Source organism: Apium graveolens, chromosome 11 (genome assembly GCF_009905375.1).
Source record: "Apium graveolens cultivar Ventura chromosome 11, ASM990537v1, whole genome shotgun sequence".
Taxonomy (NCBI): Eukaryota; Viridiplantae; Streptophyta; class Magnoliopsida; order Apiales; family Apiaceae; genus Apium; species Apium graveolens.
In genome coordinates, this window is record NC_133657.1 from 51479615 (window position 1) to 51499713 (window position 20099).

At 38.5% G+C, this 20099-nt stretch overlaps 1 non-coding gene and 1 pseudogene across 1 annotated transcript; one reads left to right on the forward strand and one right to left on the reverse strand.

Annotated features, from left to right (window-relative positions):
* LOC141695495 (uncharacterized) overlaps positions 1 to 19754 on the forward strand; it is a 181341-nt pseudogene extending 161587 nt beyond the window's left edge.
* On the reverse strand, positions 14723 to 14829 carry LOC141698782 (small nucleolar RNA R71). Its single transcript, XR_012565284.1, has one exon. It is a non-coding gene; the product is annotated as a small nucleolar RNA R71 (small nucleolar RNA).
* Positions 19755 to 20099: the final 345 nt, after the last annotated feature.

The following is a 20099-nucleotide window of genomic DNA, read 5'->3' on the forward strand; positions in this document are numbered from 1 at the left end:
AGCATCTTTATTCAAACTGAGGTCAACCCATATGGCCTTCAAAAGATAACAATGGTTACCCGCTTTTCTTTCCTAATTTGGTAATGACAACAGGGATGTTCTGGAAGATATTGGTCATGTTCAACGTGAACTTCTTCTTAATAACTCCTCATTTACTTTTGTTGTTTATCTCAACAGTCATCTCAATGTTGGGATATCTTTCATACCTGGCGTCTCCCTTTCTGGGTATCATGCCACCGGTCTTACATATACTTCACATTCTTGAAGGTCACTTCCTTCATCCCATTTTCCTAATATCTTGTTATCCTGTCTCCTCAGTCTATCCGTGTTTTCTTATTAGCCCATCGATCTATCTCGAAGTGTCTTCCAATACTCCCAACTTAAAGGGGATACAATATACATATCATTTATGCCTTAAACCATCAACTTTAACTCATGGTGAATCACTCTCATCCCGACGATTACATACTTTTTTATTTCTATTTCTATGAGTCTTTAGAGTTTACTCATACCCAACTCCCTTATCATTCCTCAAACTTTATTGCCTTTATATTCCTTTTCACTTCAGTTTCTTTTATTTTCATTTCTATTACAACCATTTCATGAACCAACATAACATAAGCATTGATTTCAAACATCACGTCGTTCTAGAATTCTTGTCCTCCAGACGAATCTTGACAACTTTTGCAACTTAGATTCATAACTCATCATACTCGTCCGCCTTTGTTCTGGCTCTAAAGCTTTTACACTATCTCTATAACCTTGGGAATTACTTTCCCGAAAACAATTGACTGAACTTTAATCAGTTTATTATAACCTCTGGCTCCGTGCCTTTCTTGGTCTTTCACCAGTGGGTGGCCTCTCTTTTAGAAAGGTAAGTGACAAAAACAGTCTTTTTCGCTTCGTCAATTATTTAGAATCTCAAATGGTTCCAATATTTCCTTTATCCAGGCTCTTGCCTCGACTGGGTCACCTTGTTCCTTGGAACTCTGAAAGCTTAGCGACCTAAAGGTCATGAAAGAATTTCCCACCGCATTGATTCCTCAGGGTGGTGGTTGGGGTAAAAGTATAAGTTTTGTTTAGGCAGGTCCATGAATTGCCCCATAGGAGTACCGTCCTAGTTCTCCCTATCTTGCTCGACTTCGGTTTTCTCAGTATGAAATGTTTTCTCATCCTCCCCATAATCGGGGTCATCCTACATGTTTTAAATTTTCCACTTCATTAAGTTATGGGTTCCTTCTATCTTGATGGCGTCCTCCCTGACTATCACATTCAGGGTTTGCCCTAAATCTTATTCCTCGAACTATGGCTTTCACCTAATATCTCGTCCTTAAGCTCTTGAATGTTTGGAACCCAAATTCTGTAGGAATACCTCATTATTCCCTTATCCTCTTTCTCGGTATTAATCTCTTCTCTATTTGTTGGCTCTCTGCCTTCATTCATCACTTTTTCTTGGCACAATATGATCTTTCCAATAATTTGGGTTGTATCAATCTCAAACAACTCTTCGGTACCGGCTCCGGTTACCTTCACTTCTATTTCCATTTTCTCAAAATCTCTTATCAACTCTCCCAAAGACATTTTCATCTTGAGTCTCTCCTTTATACTAAGGGCATTAGCCACCATTTTGGCTTTCCCTAGATGATAAAGAATCTCTTAATCGTAATCCTTGATTAGCTCTAACCACCTCCTCTGGCGCATGTTGAGCTCTTTCTGCGTGAAAATGCACTAGAGCACTTATGGCTTGTGTAAATCTCGCACTTCTCTCCATACAAGTAGTGCATCCAATCTTTATGGAAAAACTATTGCCACGAGCCCAAGCTCATGGGTGGGGATATCGAATTTTATATTCCCTTAATTGTCTTGACGCGTACGCGATTACCTTGTTGTGCTGTATAAGAAGCACCCTAATTCCTTATGCGAAGCGTCACTACACATAACAAAATCTCCTTTTTCCATCCGACAACGCCAATATAGGGGCCATCACCAACCTTTTCTTTAGTTCTTAAAAGCTGTTCTCACATTTTTCTGTCCATTCGAACTTCTCAGTCTTATGAGTAAGCCGTGTTAAAGGGGCTACTATCTTTATAAACTTGAACGAACCTCCGGTAGTGACCGGCCAATCCTACCTCTGGTAGTCGCCCTAACCATGGTCATCAATTCCTCAGTGGTCCTTTATTCATTCTGGTTAGGATCCTCCACGGGATCCTCCTCAGCAACAATCCCTTCTAGTACAACGTCCTCAACCGCCACGTCCTCAATATGAACATCATCCGGTCCTGCGTTAGGACGCTCTATCGGATCCACAATCCGATCTCCAATTAGTAATAAAACATCATCGCGCTGTTGCTCCTCAACCTCAGGGTTCGGAGTCCCGCTACCATATACGATAACGAACTACGCTTCTATCACGATATTTATAAGGGTTCCCATAAAGGTTTTAACTGTCAGTACTACGTTAGGTAGCCCGACTATGAACTTGGCAAGAGTTCTTATTATCTTAGTGAACTTATTATCTTAACGTCACATCATCTCTGATGTTTATAACGCTTAGCTCTGATACCATTTCTGTAACACCCCCAGATCCGGGGTCAGGGATCCGGGTTGTCACGAGTTCCATTTCCCTTAATAATACTTAACCTTAACAATCAACCAACTACTGCGTATTGTGACCCCACAATATACACACACACACCACAAGTTATAGTCTCAGAGATGAAAACCAAAAATAACACAAGTCATTTATTCTACAATTATAAACCATTTCACCTCAAAAGGGTTTATGAATAATTTACATATTCTTCCAGAAAACTGCGGAACGTTTCCTAACCGCTTGCGAATTGGAAGCTTGGTCATGTTCATCTTTTTTATCTGATGTTGTGTGATGAGAGAAGAAAGCAAGGGTGAGCAACAAGCCCACTGAAATAATATGCATAATAATTAACAATATATGAGCATTTTCATAGTACTCATGAAAGTCTTGGTCAAGAAGAAATGAACCAAGTTTGACCTCTTAATGCGACGAAGTCGCAAAATATTCAGTATATATACTTATATACTTTTCAAAATCTTTGAAATCCTCTGCCATGTATAATATACACAGAGTTCCAGTTTATAACTGTATAAAAATATCGTTGCAAGGTGATCTCATATATCTAACCTTGTCTCAATGTTTTTCTGAAAATCTTTATCATGCATAAGATAATCATTTACTAGATATAAGTTGAAAGGATGAAATTACAAGATACTCCAATATACTTATATCCTTTCCGAATACTACTTGAACTACCACCGTTCAAGGAATAAATAGTTCATCACATATATGGAGCTACAAGGCATAACTTGTATAGAATCAATCTTTGAAATATCATTCAAAAGAAATGAAGTTAAGAGATACTTCATTTGATGGAAACATCATTTTGAAAACTCGACCCTGCCAACACTCAACAATCGCCCAGCCGTAGCCTTTCCATCGAAGTGCTCTGGGTAGTGTTGCAGAAATATCCAACTGGATGATGAACTCATTACGGGAGTTTACCGTGCCAGAAGACCACTTACGATGATCAGTCGTAGTAGTGCAACCCCACCATTTTCTACATGTAGAGGAGAACCTGTCGGATTTACTTGTCAACCGAACACTGGACTCCTAAGGAATGGACCGTCTTAGCGGAACTTCCAGGCCATTTGGGCCAATATAATTAGGTTGGGCCGGCGCCACTCGACCTAGTTCAGATGAAATCCATGACTCTGAAACGTAAAGCTCGTCCCCCCTTTCCCAAGTAGAAACTTGTTGATACGGCTCCACCAAGAAGTCGTATCTAGTTGGAAAGGAAAACTCACCGATATTTCCCAGGCGATGCCTGTTAATGAATTAACTTGTTCCAAGAATTTTACTTCCCGAGTGTTGGGTAAGTAATCAAAATATCTTTTATCAAAATAGCAACCTTGTTGCGAATATAAAACACACCACAGAGCCGGATCCCTTAGGTTTTGAGCGAGTATTTAAATCCCCTTCGAAAGGAGGATCTTAAATATAAAAATGAGTTTTGGGATCCGCCCTAACTTTTAAAATCATCTTTAAGACTCGAAAATATTTTAAAGAATGTTTAGAGTAACGCTGATTTAATAAAATAAATCAGTCCCGATATGTTAGAAAGTATCTGAATATTATTATTTAAATAATATTCCCATAAGGATGATCCTTATAAAAATAATCGAGGTAGGAGTTTTAAAACTCATACTTGAAATGAATACAATAACCAAAGATATACTTATACGAAAGTATGATCTTTATTTGAATAATCGAAAATAAGTTTGATTATCGAAATATTATTCTTTAATAAAATAAAGAAAATTATTTAGTAAATAAGCGGAGTCATAAGTCCTCGAATGAATATTCAAAAATAATATTCATTAAATAAAATAAACGGAGTCATATGTCCTCGAATGAATATTCAAAATAATATTCATTAATATGAATAAACGGAGTCATAAGCCCTTGAATGAATATTCAAAATAATGTTCATTAATAAAAATAAAGTTATCGAATAAACCTTATTCGATTCATAGTTTTGAAAACTATATATATATATATATATTATACTCAGGAACATCGACTCCCGGTTTAGAAAAATGTTCACCTTTGGGTCCCCTATACTAAGGGTATACGCAACTACTGCTTATCTCTAGCATATGTATTATGCAACTTATAAGCAATTGAATCAACAATTAGATATCAAGATTACGAAACAGACATGCATATATACTATATCAGCATGCTCCAATATATCGCAAGATTTGCTAATAACATTCATGCACTTATCACAAGATAATGCATATACATATATACATCACAACAACAGTATAACGGGTAGAAAACTTGCCTGAGCGACTGGGGTTGATAAATGGCTTGGGACGAGTCTGGTAACCTATAAACAACATATAAGTTGGAATTAAACCAAAGTCGCTTATGAATCTATACTTTAACCAATTAGACCCTAACGTTCGCTTTTGTGCTTAACGATTCACTTAAGTCGCTCGAGTACCCTCGGCTCTACCATTTTTAATAAATTAACCATTAAGGGTTTTAAGGCGATTCTTTCGCGAGTACCCTACCAACTTCCTCATCCACTTAACATAATTGTTTCATACCCCAATTAGTCATTTAAAGTCCTTAACCAAGGTTTCAAAGTAAGGCGAGGGGTAAGGGTTCGGTCGCGAAACGCCGTTACTTAAAACGGCCGTTTCTCCTAAACCGTACATCGGATTCAAGAGAACCACATATCAAAACGAAGCTCGTAACATGAACTACCTAATCATGGCAATGGTCAAAACCTAACAGTGAGTTCATGGGTCCTGATGTTAAGAACAAAAACAGTCTAAAGTAAATCGGGCATTACGACGGCTATGTTTACGCGATTACCAAATTTTATCCTACTCCAAATCAACCACAAATCAATCACAATTCAACCATAAAATCAAACTCCATCCATACATCACTACAACAGCCCCAACACCTCAAGTTTTCCAATTTATATTATTCTCAAACATGAACTAAAACTATTCTTAAGTTCATTAACTAATAACCAAGATTTACAACTCCAAAAACATCACAAAACCAACTAATCTCTACATATTCAATCACCATTCTTCTCATGAACTATCCTACTCATAATAAGCTCTTAATATTCAATAACAATGCTAGGTTAAGAGATTATACCTTCCTTGGTGAGTAAGAGTAACTAAGGAGCTTGGAATCACCCTTGAAAGTCTTTACCAAAGCTTAATCTAACCAAAAACACAAGATCAAACAATTTAAATTTCTTGAAAACACTATTCACTCTCTTCTTAAATGATTTATTGAAAGAGATTGTGAAGGAATTTGGAGCTTAAACTCCTAGGATAGCCATAACTAATCATAAGGAACCTTGGATAATTACCTTGCAATTTAACAATGGTTGGATTTTGGATTTTGAAATTTTCCTCTTTGAAAAAGAAGAAAAGCCGAGAGCTTCTCTTGAATAATGAGAGTCAACTTTGTTTTTGTGTTTTTTGATTTGTTTGGCTTGGTTGATCCACTTATGTTTTGATTTATTACCTTTTAACCATGGTGAATTTTGTGTGGTTTATAATCAACCAACCTTCCTTCCTTTTTGGTCATGCTTAGGTCATCATTCTTATGTCATCTTCCCATGCTTGTCCTCTTCTTATTGGTTTGATGACATCATCCTCACTAACCTCTTTGATTAGCTCCTAATTACTTGGCTAATGACCGCTGATCTGTTATACGGTTCCCTTAACTTTCGTTTTCGTTTATCGTTTGAGGGATCATACCCGGGATCTTATTACTTGGGTTCCCTTAACCTTTCTCAATACATTATATTCCTTTTATGATCCTTTCTTATAATCCTTGAATTTAAATCTTTTTTATCCTGTTCCCTTATACTCAATTCTTTCGGTATCTGGTGGATTTTCGGGAAAAATCAAAGTGTTCGAATTTGGACTCTGACGATCTTTACATACACTTATATCCCATATAAAGTACTAATAAGATCTCAGAATAACAATAGAAGAACCCCTACATAGTGTGGCATGGAAAGTTTTCTTATTCAGCATAATCAGCAAAACACTATTCGTAAGGGTTACTACAAGTTCAAAAATTTTGGGGTTATTACATGTATGATCACAGATCACCCTTCTTTAGCCACCTCTTATTTCTGTAGGAAAATCTTTCTGAGCTTTTTCTGTGAGATGTGTGAAAAGATTGAGAGAAAAATAGAATTAAAGAGAGGCAGGATCCTTCTTGGAAAAAGGAGAGGTAGATGAGAGATAGGATTTAGTAATCCTTGTGAGGAAGCTTTGACTATTAAAAGTCATGAGATATGTGGTTTGAGGAGTAGTGAGACTACTTTAAAAGAATAGAGATAAAGTTTTACTTGATATATGTTTGCAGGTGCACAGAGTACTAAAGAAACAGATGCTGAACAACAATCTGTTGAACCTCAAGTAAACTCTGATGTACCAAGTGCTGTTAATCTCCCTGCAACTCTAAGTACTGATACTTTATTGCAGTCCATACATTCTACTATTCCACCACATGAGACAATTCCTGTTTTTGTTGAAAGAGAAGTCCATTTACTCTACTTCTCCATCATCTGAGATAATCCCTGTTGTTGCTGAAGATGAAGTAGCACAACAATCCATTCATAATGTTTCATCCATTTCAGAATCACCACAATATTCTACAGGAACTGAGATCCTGGAAGTAAACTTTAAAGCTCCAATTCATTTATCTACAATTCTTGAAGATGTGGAGTTAACTGCTGATGGTGTGAAAGCTTCTGAAGCTGCTGTATCACATACTGCACCAATTTCTAATTCTATTCTACATGTTGAAGCTGGTGCTGAAGTTCAGCAATTAGTGCAAAATCCAGTTGCTATTGAAGAATCTAATGATGGTGAAGAAGCTAATATTTCTAACGCTATTATAGATCCTGAGGATGATCTTTTCTTCCCTGAAGATATGCCTATGCATGTGAGACAACAGAAAATGAAAGAGTTAGATGCTAAGAAGGACAAGGATTATTTTGATAATCTATGGAATGTTCATTGGAAAGATGACACATATCCTATTTCCAGTTACATATCTGTAAACAGCAGAACAGAAGATTACGAATCCTGGTATGATGAATCATCTGAAAGCATCAACTTTAGTTGTCAGATCCTTACATACATCTCAAGAAGCAACTGCTTCTCAAATAAATCAGATCAAAGAATTATTAATTACTTCAAGATTGACTACTCATCAGAAAATTCAGAAAAAAATGCACCAATAGTTGTCAGGAAAACTGTAATTGAAGCCAATCAAGCTGGATTGGAAGTTAAACAAGTTCAAATGTCTGATCAACTTACAGAAGTATAGAATTCAATGGAGCTGATTCTTTCTCTACTGATTGGTGATGATGCCAAAAAGCGGGAGAAAATAGTTAAATGTAAATGCAAACAGCTGACATTGACAAATACTGATGATGAAAATCCTGATGGAGGTAATAAGGAGGGACAGAAGGATAGTGAAAGGAGAAGAGGTGAAGAGCTAGTTGGAGTTAGTGATTCATCAAAAGCAATCACTAGATTTCAATCTAGACAAGGTGGAGAGAGTAAGAAGATTGAAAAAAGAGTTATAGATTTGACTGTGACTACAACAATGCAACAATCTTTACAAGTCATGAATGTTGCTAATGAAGACCAAGATATTCTGGAGATAGAAGCTGGTGCTAAAGCAAGTCAATATCTTCAAACTCTGAAAGTAAAAGGAAAAAAGACAACTCTATTCTACAAGAATCTAAAGATTCAAGTATTGACTCTGAGGTAAGTAGAAGAATATTTGAAAGAAAAAATCATGGAGTCGATCTTGAACAACTAAGGCAAATGGAAGAAGACTTCAAGAATTCCATGAAGACAACAATATTTGTTAGGAAATAAATTACACACAGAGGGGGGGTGAATGTGTTTTTGGTATTTTTGTGCTTTTCTTATAGTATTTTGGTTTGAACAAAGTAAATATAATCTTGTAGAGATATATGTTAATACTGAATTTAAACAATCAATAACAGTGAACACATATCTTTCAAAACTCACTTCATTTTATATTAAAATCAAGAATGTTTTGTTACAAATTTTCTAGGCTCTTTGTTTATAAAGAGATTAGCTTCTTCTTGAGAGAAAGACAAGATTTTTCTATCTAAATTGTTACTTCTAATAAATGACCAGTGTTAACTTTATATGTCAGTTAACTACTGGTTTACACAGTGTATAATAAGATATGCCATTCACTTTAGTAAGTTGTCACTAATCTTTTCCATTTTGGGAAAAGTATAACTTCCATTTCTGGCTTAGCATATCTTTGCACCCTGTGTTAACTTTGATCTTCCTTTGTTAGTTAATCTTCACGATTGATCTTTCACATCCTTCAAGCTGCTTTTTGTAGACTTGTCAATCCAGCTGGTTGATTGTTTGTCGATTGTAAATCTTGGATATTGAACTGGTCTGCAATTTGTACTTTGAGATTTTACCTCGAGATCTCCAGTTAGGAATACAGAGATCTTGACACCTCGATAAGTATATTGACTTATCGAGATCTCTAATTCTCCATAGTAGATGTGACTTGTAGAGGTCTCTGAGTTCTCTATAAGAGAATTTGGCTTATCGAGATCTCTCAGCTTCATGTCTTCACTTTGACTTATCGTATTTCTGAGATCTCTAGTTACATTTTGACTTATCTATATCTCAGAGATCTCTAGTGGTATTTGACTTGTCGATAACTCTAGAGTTCACTAAGGAAGAAATAACTTGTCGATATCTCCAATCTTCATGTCTTTAATTGGCTTGTCGATATCTCTTTGAGTTCTCTAGTAGCTTTCCTGACTTCTTGATAAGTCATTTAGAGTTCTCGAATGACTTCTCTATAACACTAACTTTGTAACTTGTAGAGGTCTTGACTTAGAATATTTTTATCAAAACAGATTTATTCAACTCCAAGATTCTTCATAATTCTTCTGAGGCATGATCTTCTTGATCTTCTTCCAGATAGAATCCTTAGGCTTGATACTGTTTAAACAAAAAGACTTCAGTCTGCTCTTTGACATTTTTATAGACTTTAAATGTTACAATAAAAAATGCAAACAAATATTATAATACAACTTACTTAGGGTTGTCAATTTGACATAGTCTTGTTAAAGTACAGGCATGTCTTGCACAACAATCTCTCCCAATTTGTGAGAAGATTGCTTAACACATATTCATGCCTGTTAACAAGACTAACTCCAAGTTAAGATGGAAAATAAAGTAATTACATGAAAATTGACACAATTACAACTTTTATACATTAGAATATTTACAAAGTTTAAGTAATTACAAGCATCAGGTAAAGACTATTTTTACTTCTATTTCTTCTCTAAGGATATCCTTTAACTAAACAAGCATTTCAAGTTCTTCTACAATAGGTGTCCCACTTAGAGCTTCTACAAGCTTGATTCTGTCTGTTTTTGGATAACCACTATTTAGTAAATCAATTCTAAATTTAGAGAATTGGCCAGCTTTGATGTTTAGAAACTTTCCATCTTTAGATATACTGCTCCTTCCTTTTGCTTACAGTCCTTCTGACCTTTTTATGAACATTTCAATTTCCTCATCATACTTTCTCTTTCTTTCCTCATATTCAGCTTCATTTCTTTTTCTTCTTTCTTCTCTTTCAATCAACCACTCAGCCAGAATTGATCTCCTTGCTCTTGTAGCAGAATCCTTATCCTTTAGTAGGCTTATCACTCTCTTGATTTCCGTGGGAGGGAGAGAATCCATTAAAGTGCAGCCAAGGAAGGTGAAGGACCCATCTTCATAGTAAATTCTAACTTCCCTTAGAGATACAACCCAGACTCAAACTATTTCCTCAACAAGTTGTTGAAAATAATCTTCATCTGAGATGCACCAATTCAAACGTAGAAAGTCAGTTTGCTTAAAACAATTCCAGATGGCCCTTTCAGTGACTTCTACTTTTTCTGTAGGTTTGGATTTCTTAGGCTTCCTCCCAACAGATTTGTGATTGACTTTTAGTGAAGGCTTGGCTAAAGGTAAGTTTATGATTTTCTTGAGAAATGTTTGGCTTGTGGTGATTGGAATTTTTAGGAAAGAGTTAGTTGTTTGTTTATATAGAAATTTTGGCTTAGAGGTTAGAAGTGATTTGTTGATTGAGGTTGTTGGGATAGAAGATTGAGCTAGAGGTTGAGCTAGAGCTGTTTGGATTTTTAGGGTTTGTTGTGGTTCTGAGCCATCATGTCTCCTCTTACTCCTTCTCTCACTTGCTCTCTTCTTCTCATCATTTTTCTTTTCATCCTCCTTCTTCTTCTCTCCACCCTTGCTTTCAGATGGCTCAGTGGATTGACTTGGATTTGATCCAGAAGGATTTTGATCATCTTTCTTATACTCATCATCATCCAAATTATCCTTGTTGATTTGAGTTTTGGGCAAGTTGGCTTCATCATCACTCAGGTATCTCCCCAACAGCTTTATCATCTCTATATTATCAAAATTCTTATTCTTCTTTGATTTTAAACCAGTTTCCAGAATCATGATAAGCTTTTTGTTGGCCATGACACATTTTTTAGAGATTTGGAAGTGTTTGAAGTGTTTGGTGTTAGGACAGATGTATGTCACTCCTTTGCTTGGCTGTAGGTATGCTTCAGGAAAAGCAGCCACTTGTGCATTTTTCAATTCATCTAGAAACAAGGTGTCTTCATGAGTCACAACTCTGACTTTATTTATCAGAATGTCCAACTCAGATGCCCTCCTTGAGATAAGATAATTGAGGGACACTTGCATACACTTATCTATCCCAGAGTCATTTGTATTGACCATTATCCTCTTTTGTTGAAAATTGTCTTGAGTTACCATGATCACCCTTAAGAAGTTTATTGTCTTGTCCAGGGCCTTTTTGTATGTGAAGTGATTATTGTTGAGAGAAGCTTTTAGAGCCTTGAGCAATTCATCAAATTCTCTGCTCAGACTTGGTCCATAAGCAGCCCTAATAAGCATCTCCATATCAAGATCTACTTCTTGGCTTAAACTCTTTTCAGCACCCTGGACTTGTTGAGTAGATGATCTGGATCTTGCTAGCCTAGCCTCCATCTCCCCCTTAGTCTTGTTATCAAGCATGAAGAGGGGAGTAGGAATTTTAGGCCTTATCTGTTCAGGAAGTGATGGTAGAGGGACGTTGAGCTTCCCCATGATGGCTCCCAAAGCAACAGAGTTTTGTATTTGGAGGTGCTTGTAAGATTCCACTAAGGTCTTGATGTATGTCTTTTGACTATTGACTAGAGAAGTCAAAGCCTGAACCTGAGTATTGAGAGATGCATTGGAGGATTCTAGAGAAGCTACCTGTGTCTTTAGTTCTTGAATGCCTTGTGGAGAGGAGCTTGTAGTAGAGAGAGCATTAGATTATCCAAATGTAGCTTGCACAACTTTCTAAATTTCATCCATGACTAGAGGTGAAGGAGTGTATCTTGCAGTGTGCATTTGATCTAACTTCCACTTTGTGTTATTGGATTTAGTCATGTGATCTTGAACTACCTTGTGCAAGGCTACAAAGGATTCTTTGAGCTGATTTACACTTTTATCAATCCTACTGAGATCATACCTTGACATTTGTTCTGAGAAGGTTTTGAATTGGTTTTTTATCTTAGTTTGAGAGGGGATGATTTGGTCCATCTTTTCCCTGACCATCTTCATGACTTTGTCTTAATGTCCATTCAATGTGATTTTTAGTACTTTTCCAAAGTTATGGAAAGCCTTGATTTGAGCTTTGTAGACCTCATTGATGGCATCATACACCTCTTGTGGAGTTAGAGATCTGGCATTACATCCCAGAATTGTAATGTATTCCTCCCTGAGTTTAGCTAGCAAAGCATCCATCTCAATTGTGAATTCCTGTCCAACCAAGCATTATAGTTAGCATCCTGACCAGCTTCATCAACAATTTTTGCTTGATTATCTTCAACATCAGCCTGGTAGGAGAATATGATAGCTTGGTAGTCCTGATTTGACATGTTGGATATGAGTAGCTGTTGTGAGATTTGAGCAAGGCCTCTGATAAGTGGCATTTTATACCACTTAGAACGTCTTAAAATGGCTTAAATTGGTGTCTTGAAATCAAGTATTTTGTGTATTTGATGCGTTTTTCTAGTGTTTATGCATTTCAGGGTATTAGTTGCATTTCGGGGGAGGAATCATCAAGAATAAGCCTTGGCATGTGTTCACCATTGCGAGAGGAAAGGAACGGGCAGATTACGGCGAAGAAACGGAGCAAACTTGGATTTTTTCCAGTAGAGGCCTGCGCGCCCGCGCAGCTATGCTGAGCGGCCGCGCAGGGTCGGGAATTTTGCTGAATTATTTTAGACTTCTACTTCTGTTGGGCTTCCAACTTCTATGTAATCTGAGTTTTATGGGACTATTATATAAGTAGATTTGAGACGTTTTCACAGGGGGGATTGAAAGAAGAAGAAGATTGTGTTTTACGCAAGAAGCGAAGGAGATAAGGAAGAAGACCGATTTAGCACACCGCAATGAAGAGGAAGCATATTTTCTTGTGATTCTTGTTTCGTTGTAACGTTGGATGCTAGTTTTCTTGCTTTGACTTATTTGCTCTTGTGACGTACTCTGTTTTAATATAATTAGTTTAGTTATTATTTTCTTGTGTTTGTTTATCATGATTTCATATGAACCCATGATGACGATAAGTTCTATTATGGGCTAATAGTGATCATGGGGTTGCAACGGATTTATTATGGAATTCTTTAGTTAATTGTTTAATACTTTAGTGTGTGATGATTGTTTGATATCTAGTATTGGTTGTGCGTATTCGTCTTATGTGCGTCGCGAACATATAAGATAGGGTGTTAATCTCTTGTGAAGCGACGGTGGATCTTGAGATTTAGAACTTGCCATGCTAGCATAGGTTCATGTACGTTCTGCATGATTAGTGGGTAACTCTAACAGTTTTATTTGCCCTATGTAATCAAAAAGGAATAACTTGTGCTTAAATCGTTGTGTTGTCAATTTCTGTAGACATATAGGAACTCAACATAATTGATGACTATTCAACTTCTATCTTAATTGTGGATGCTTGGTGGAATGGTATTAGTACAATGAAAGTTGGCTTTTATCAGTTTCGTGTTATTCGATTAATATCATCACTGTCACATGCTAAAGGTAATAACAATGGCTATAGAAGGAAGTAATAATGAAGTTGTGATCTCATGAGTGTTTTATTATTGATAAATTGAAGTGTTAGTTAAGTGGTTAATTAAGTAGTTAATTATAGTTAATATTTAATCAACAATTTTAAGTGTTATTATCTTAACATTGAGAAGTAATCATACATTGGTGAGTGAGTTTAATTAGACAATAATTTAGTCTGAGTCTCTGAGGGAACGAACTAGAAAATATTCTATATTTCTTGCGAACGCGTATACTTGCGTGAATATTAGCGCGTGTTTTCGCCCTAACAAGTTTTTGGCGCCGCTGCCGGGGACTCGGCGTATTTGTTTAGTTTATGTACTTACCATCATTGGTCATTAGGACTCAGTGATTAGGACGTAGTAGTTACTTATTTTTTCTGGTTGTGTTTCAGGTACTTTAGCAAGCGTTTATGCAAACTCGTTCTCGTGCTCGTAAGAGGACTTTAGATACAGCTGAGGAGACAGACGAAGTTCTTGATATTCCGGAGAAGTTAGATTTTGAGGATTCGGATTCAGGAACTGAGCAGAAAGAACCAGTAAACATGGGAGATCGTATTGTTCAAGCTGATCCAGCTCTTATGGATTTTTCTCGACCTAAAATTGATGACATTCAGTCAAGCATCCTTCATCCGGCTATTCAAGCTAACACCTTTGAAATCAAGCCGGGCACTATTCAGATGGTGCAGAATTCTGTTTCTTTTGGAGGAGCGGCAACTGAAGACCCCAACATGCACATAAGGAATTTTGTCGAGATCTGCAGCACGTTTAAGTATAATGGCGTGACTGATGAGGCTATCAAGTTGAGGCTTTTCCCATTCTCACTAAGGGACAAGGCTAAAGACTGGTTACATTCTGAACCAGCTGGGTCCATCACTACGTGGCAAGATCTTGCACAAAAGTTTCTGGTGAAGTTTTATCCGATGGCAAAGACTGCTGCTATGAGGAGTGCTCTTACTCAGTTTACGCAGCAACCTACAGAATCTATGTGCGAGGCTTGGGAACGCTACAAGGAAATGTTGAGAAAATGTCCACATCATGGAATGCCGGATTGGATGGTGATCACTGGTTTCTATAATGGTTTGGGGGCCCAATCTCGGCCCATGCTCGATGCAGCAGCTGGAGGCGCCTTATGGGCTAAAAGCTATACTGAGGCGTATAATCTTATCAGAGACGATGGCTGCAAATGAGCATCAAAACCCAACTCAGAGGATGACGTCAGGCAAGGTAGCAGGTATTCTGGAAGTTGATGCAGCCACCGCTATTGCAGCCCAGCTCCAAGCGCTATCAATGAAGGTTGATTCTTTGGCTACGTATGGAGTTAATCAAATAGCTATGGTTTGTGAGCTTTGTGCAGGTTCTCATGCTACGGATCAAGTGTTCTCTTGTAAATGAATCTGTTCAGTATGTGAATAATTATCAGCGACAACAGCAGCCTGTGCCAGCGACCTATCATCCTAACAACAGAAATCATCCAAATTTCAGCTGGGGGAATAATCAGAATGCTATTCAGCCACCATATCAGCAAGGAGTGAGTAAACAGTTTAACCCACCTGGATTCCAGCAACCACAGCAGTATGCTACAAGGCAATCATATCCTCAACAGGGAAGTGCAGCTGCACCTACTAGTGCTGATTTTGAGGAACTTAAGCTGTTGTGCAAGAGTCAGGCGGTTTCTATCAAGACCTTGGAAAATCAAATTGGTCAATTAGCCAATGCAGTGCTCAATCGTCAACCTGGCACTCTTCCCAGTGACACGGAAGTACCAGGCAGGAAGGAAGCTAAAGAGCAAGTCAAGGCTATTACCTTAAGGTCTGGAAAAGTAGCTGATGCTGAAAAGGCAAAAGAAGTAGAAGCTGAAATTAGAGGTGAAGAATCTAAGCAAAAGGAGAAAGCGGCGGAACCAAGGAAGACTACTGTTGAACACACTCTGCCTGAGGCTAATACAGGGGAGAAACAGCTCTATCCTCCACCACCTTTTCCTAAGAGATTGCAGCAACAAAAGCTGGATAGACAGTTCGGGAAGTTTCTGGAGGTGTTCAAGAAACTTCACATCAATATACCTTTCGCTGAGGCTCTGGAACAAATGCCTAGTTATGCGAAGTTTATGAAGACTATTCTTTCAAGGAAGGTGAAACTGGATGACCTTGAAACCGTTGCTCTCACGGAAGAATGCAGCGCTGTTCTGCAACAAAAGTTACCACCAAAACTGAAAGATCCAGGGAAGCTTCACCATTCCTTGCACAATTGGCAATCTGACGTTTGACAAGTGCCTTTGTGATTTGGGAGCAAGCATTAATCTGATGCCGTTGTCGATCTTTAAAAAACTGGATCTGCCTGATCCAAAACCCACGTACATGTCACTACAATTGGCTGACCGTTCCATTACTTACCCAAGGGGCATAGTTGAGGATGTGCTCGTCAAAGTGGATAAGCTCTTCTTTCCAGCAGATTTTGTTATTCTGGATTTTGAGGAAGATAAGAAGATTCCCATAATCTTGGGGAGGCCTTTCTTGGCTACTGGCCGTACCTTGATAGATGTGCAAAAAGGTGAACTTACTATGCGGGTCCAAGATCAGGATGTGACCTTCAACGTATTCAAGGCAATGAAATTCCCTACAGAAGATGAGGAGTGCTTAAAAGTGGATGTGATTGATTCTGCGGTTACTTCGGAACTCGATCACATGCTAATGTCTGATGCATTGGAAAAGGCCTTAGTGGGGGATTTTGACAGCGATGATGAAGATAGCAACGAGCAATTACAATATCTGAACGCTTCTCCCTGGAAGCGAAAGCTAGGACATACCATTTGAATCTCTTGGTACTTCTGACCTCAAGAACGCTGAAGGGAAGCTCAAACCATCAATAGAGGAAGCACCTACCTTGGAGCTCAAGCCATTACCTGAACACTTGAGGTATGCTTTTTTAGGTGATTCATCTACGTTACCTGTTATTATTTCATCTGACCTTTCAGGTAGTGAGGAAGACAAGCTCTTAAGGATTTTGAGAGAATTCAAATCGGCTATAGGATGGACCATAGCAGACATCAAGGGGATAAGTCCTTCATATTGTATGCATAAAATTCTGCTAGAGGAAGGTAGTAAGCCAACTGTGGAACAGCAGCGAAGACTGAATCCCATCATGAAGGAGGTGGTGAAGAAAGAAATTCTGAAATGGCTAGATGCAGGCATCATTTATCCTATTTCTGACAGCTCGTGGGTGAGCCCCGTACAATGTGTACCTAAGAAGGGAGGTATCACTGTGGTCGCAAATGAAAAGAATGAGCTCATCCCTACTCGAACAGTTACAGGATGGAGAGTATGCATGGATTATAGAAAATTGAACAAAGCCACAAGGAAGGATCACTTCCCCTCTTCCATTTATTGATCAGATGCTTGACAGATTGGCGGGACATGAGTATTTTTGTCTTCTGGATGGTTATTCCGGGTATAATCAGATTTGTATTGCACCAGAGGATCAGGAAAAGACTACCTTCACTTGTCCATTTGGCACATTTGCTTTTCGCAGAGTTTCGTTTGGGTTATGTGGCGCACCGGCCACCTTTCAGAGATGTATGATGGCTATATTCTCTGACATGATTGGAAATAACGTCGAAGTGTTCATGGATGACTTCTCCGTCTTTGGACACTCATATGATGAATGTTTGAATAATCTGCGCGCCGTACTCAAAAGATGTGTGGAAACTAATTTGGTGCTTAATTGGGAGAAATGTCATTTTATGGTGCGTGAAGGCATTATCCTTGGGCATAAGGTCTCTAGCAAGGGTCTGGAGGTGGACAAGGCCAAGGTGGGAGTCATTGAAAATCTTCCCCCACCTAATTCTGTGAAAGGAATCCGTAGTTTTCTTGGTCATGCGGGTTTTTATCGGCGATTCATCAAGGACTTTTCAAAGATATCTAAGCCGTTGTGCAATTTGCTTGAGAAAGATGTGCCTTTCAAATTTGATGATGAATGTTTGGCAGCATTCGAGACTCTCAAGGAGAGTTTGATCACGGCACCAGTCATTACAGCACCAGATTGGACAGAACCATTTGAGATGATGTGTGATGCGAGTGATTATGCGGTAGGTGCAGTTCTGGGACAGCGCAAGAAAAATCTCTTCCATGTGGTCTACTATGCGAGTAAGACTTTAAATGGTGCCCAATTGAACTACACCACTACTGAGAAGGAGCTTTTGGCTATAGTCTTTGGCTTTGAGAAATTTCGATCTTATCTGCTTGGTACGAAAGTAACAGTATTCACTGATCATGCAGCTATTCGCTATCTGGTTTCTAAGAAGGATTCGAAGCCGAGACTCATTCGTTGGGTGCTTTTACTTCAGGAATTTGAGTTAGAGATCAAAGATAGAAAAGGTACTGAGAATCAAGTAGCTGACCATCTCTCTAGGTTGGAGAATCCCGATTCTACTTCACAAGATAGGACGTTAATCAATGAATCTTTTCCGGATGAGCAGTTGTTTGCAATTCAGGAGGAAGAACCATGGTTTGCAGATATTGTAAACTATCTCGTCAGCAATATAATGCCTCTTAATTTGACATCCGCTCAAAAGAAGAAGTTTCTGCATGAGGTGAAGTGGTATATGTGGGATGAACCATATTTGTTTAGACAGGGAGCTGACCAGATCATCAGGAGATGTATCCCGTTCTGTGAGACGGAGGGGATATTACGAGACTGCCATTCCACGGTTTATGGGGGACACTATGGAGGTGAGAAGACAGGCAGCTCGTATTCTGCAAGCAGGTTTTTTCTGGCCTACTTTGTTCAAGGATGCTCATCAGTTTGTTTTAAGGTGTGATCGTTGCCAAAGAGTGGGAAATTTGTCAAGGAAGGATGAAATGCCATTAAATGTGATGCTTGAAGTCGAGGTCTTTGATGTATGGGGAATCGATTTCATGGGGCCTTTTATCTCGTCTTGCAATAATCAGTACATCTTGCTGGCAGTCGATTATGTCTCAAAATGGGTCGAAGTTAAAGCTTTACCGACAAATGATGCAAAGGCAGTACTAAATTTTCTTCATAAGCAAATTTTCACAAGGTTTGGAACACCTCGGGTAATCATAAGTGATGAAGGATCGCATTTTTGCAACCGTAAGTTCACTTCTATGATGCAGCGTTATAATGTGAATCATCGAGTAGCTACTGCCTATCATCCGCAAACAAATGGTCAAGCGGAAGTGTCTAACAGAGAGATAAAGCGCATTCTAGAGAAGGTTGTTTGTCCGTCAAGGAAGGATTGGTCTTTAAAGCTCGATGAAGCTGTTTGGGCTTACAGAACAGCATACAAAACTCCACTTGGGATGTCACCGTTCCAGTTGGTGTACGGTAAGGGATGTCATCTACCTGCGGAGCTTGAGCATAAGGCCTACTGGGCATTGAAGAAGTTGAACCTGGATTTAGATGCAGCTGGTAAGAAAAGAATGCTTCAGCTTAATGAACTGGATGAATTTCGACTTCAAGCGTACAAAAATAACAAAATGTATAAGGAAAAGGTGAAGAGGTGGCACGATAGGAAGCTACATCCAAAGTTATTTGTGCCAGGGCAACAAGTTCTCTTATTCAACTCTCGGCTCCGACTTTTTCCTGGGAAGTTGAAATCAAGGTGGTCTGGACCTTTTATTGTCAAAACTGTGTTTCCACATGGAGCGGTGGAAATTTTTGAGAATGATCCGGACCAAGCATTCAAGGTTAACGGTCAGCGGTTGAAGCACTACTATGGGGACATGGCAAACCGAGAAGTGGTTAGTGCCATTTTGTTGACTACTTGAGCAGGGTACGAAACGTCAAGCTAATGACGAAAAAGAAGCGAGTGTGGTAGGCAACCACATTATTGTTGTTACGGAACCCTTAGAGTTAATAACCCTAGTCCAAAAACACAAAAATCAGAAAACCAAGGGGCTGCAAAAAAAAATTCCATTGACCCCTGTGAGCGCAACAGGCACGCGCAGCTAAGCTGAGCGGCCGCGCAGCTGAAACTGAGCCCGCGCAGCTATGCAGCGGCCGCGCAGGGGTCGAGACACCAGAAATTTTTTTTTTACAGTTCAGAAAAAAAAAAAAAAAAAACCAAAAAACAGTTTTAGCCCATAACCACGATTTGTTCCCACTACCCCTCATTTTATCCCTTAATTCCCAACCCTATCTAATCCACACACCTATATACATACACCTATCCTACATATCTCCCACCAAACTTCCTACACTTAAAACCCTCTCACAAACATCAAATATCAGTTCTTACACGCTTTTATTCACGAATCATGGCACCCAAGAGAGCACGCACTATTGACAAGCAGCACA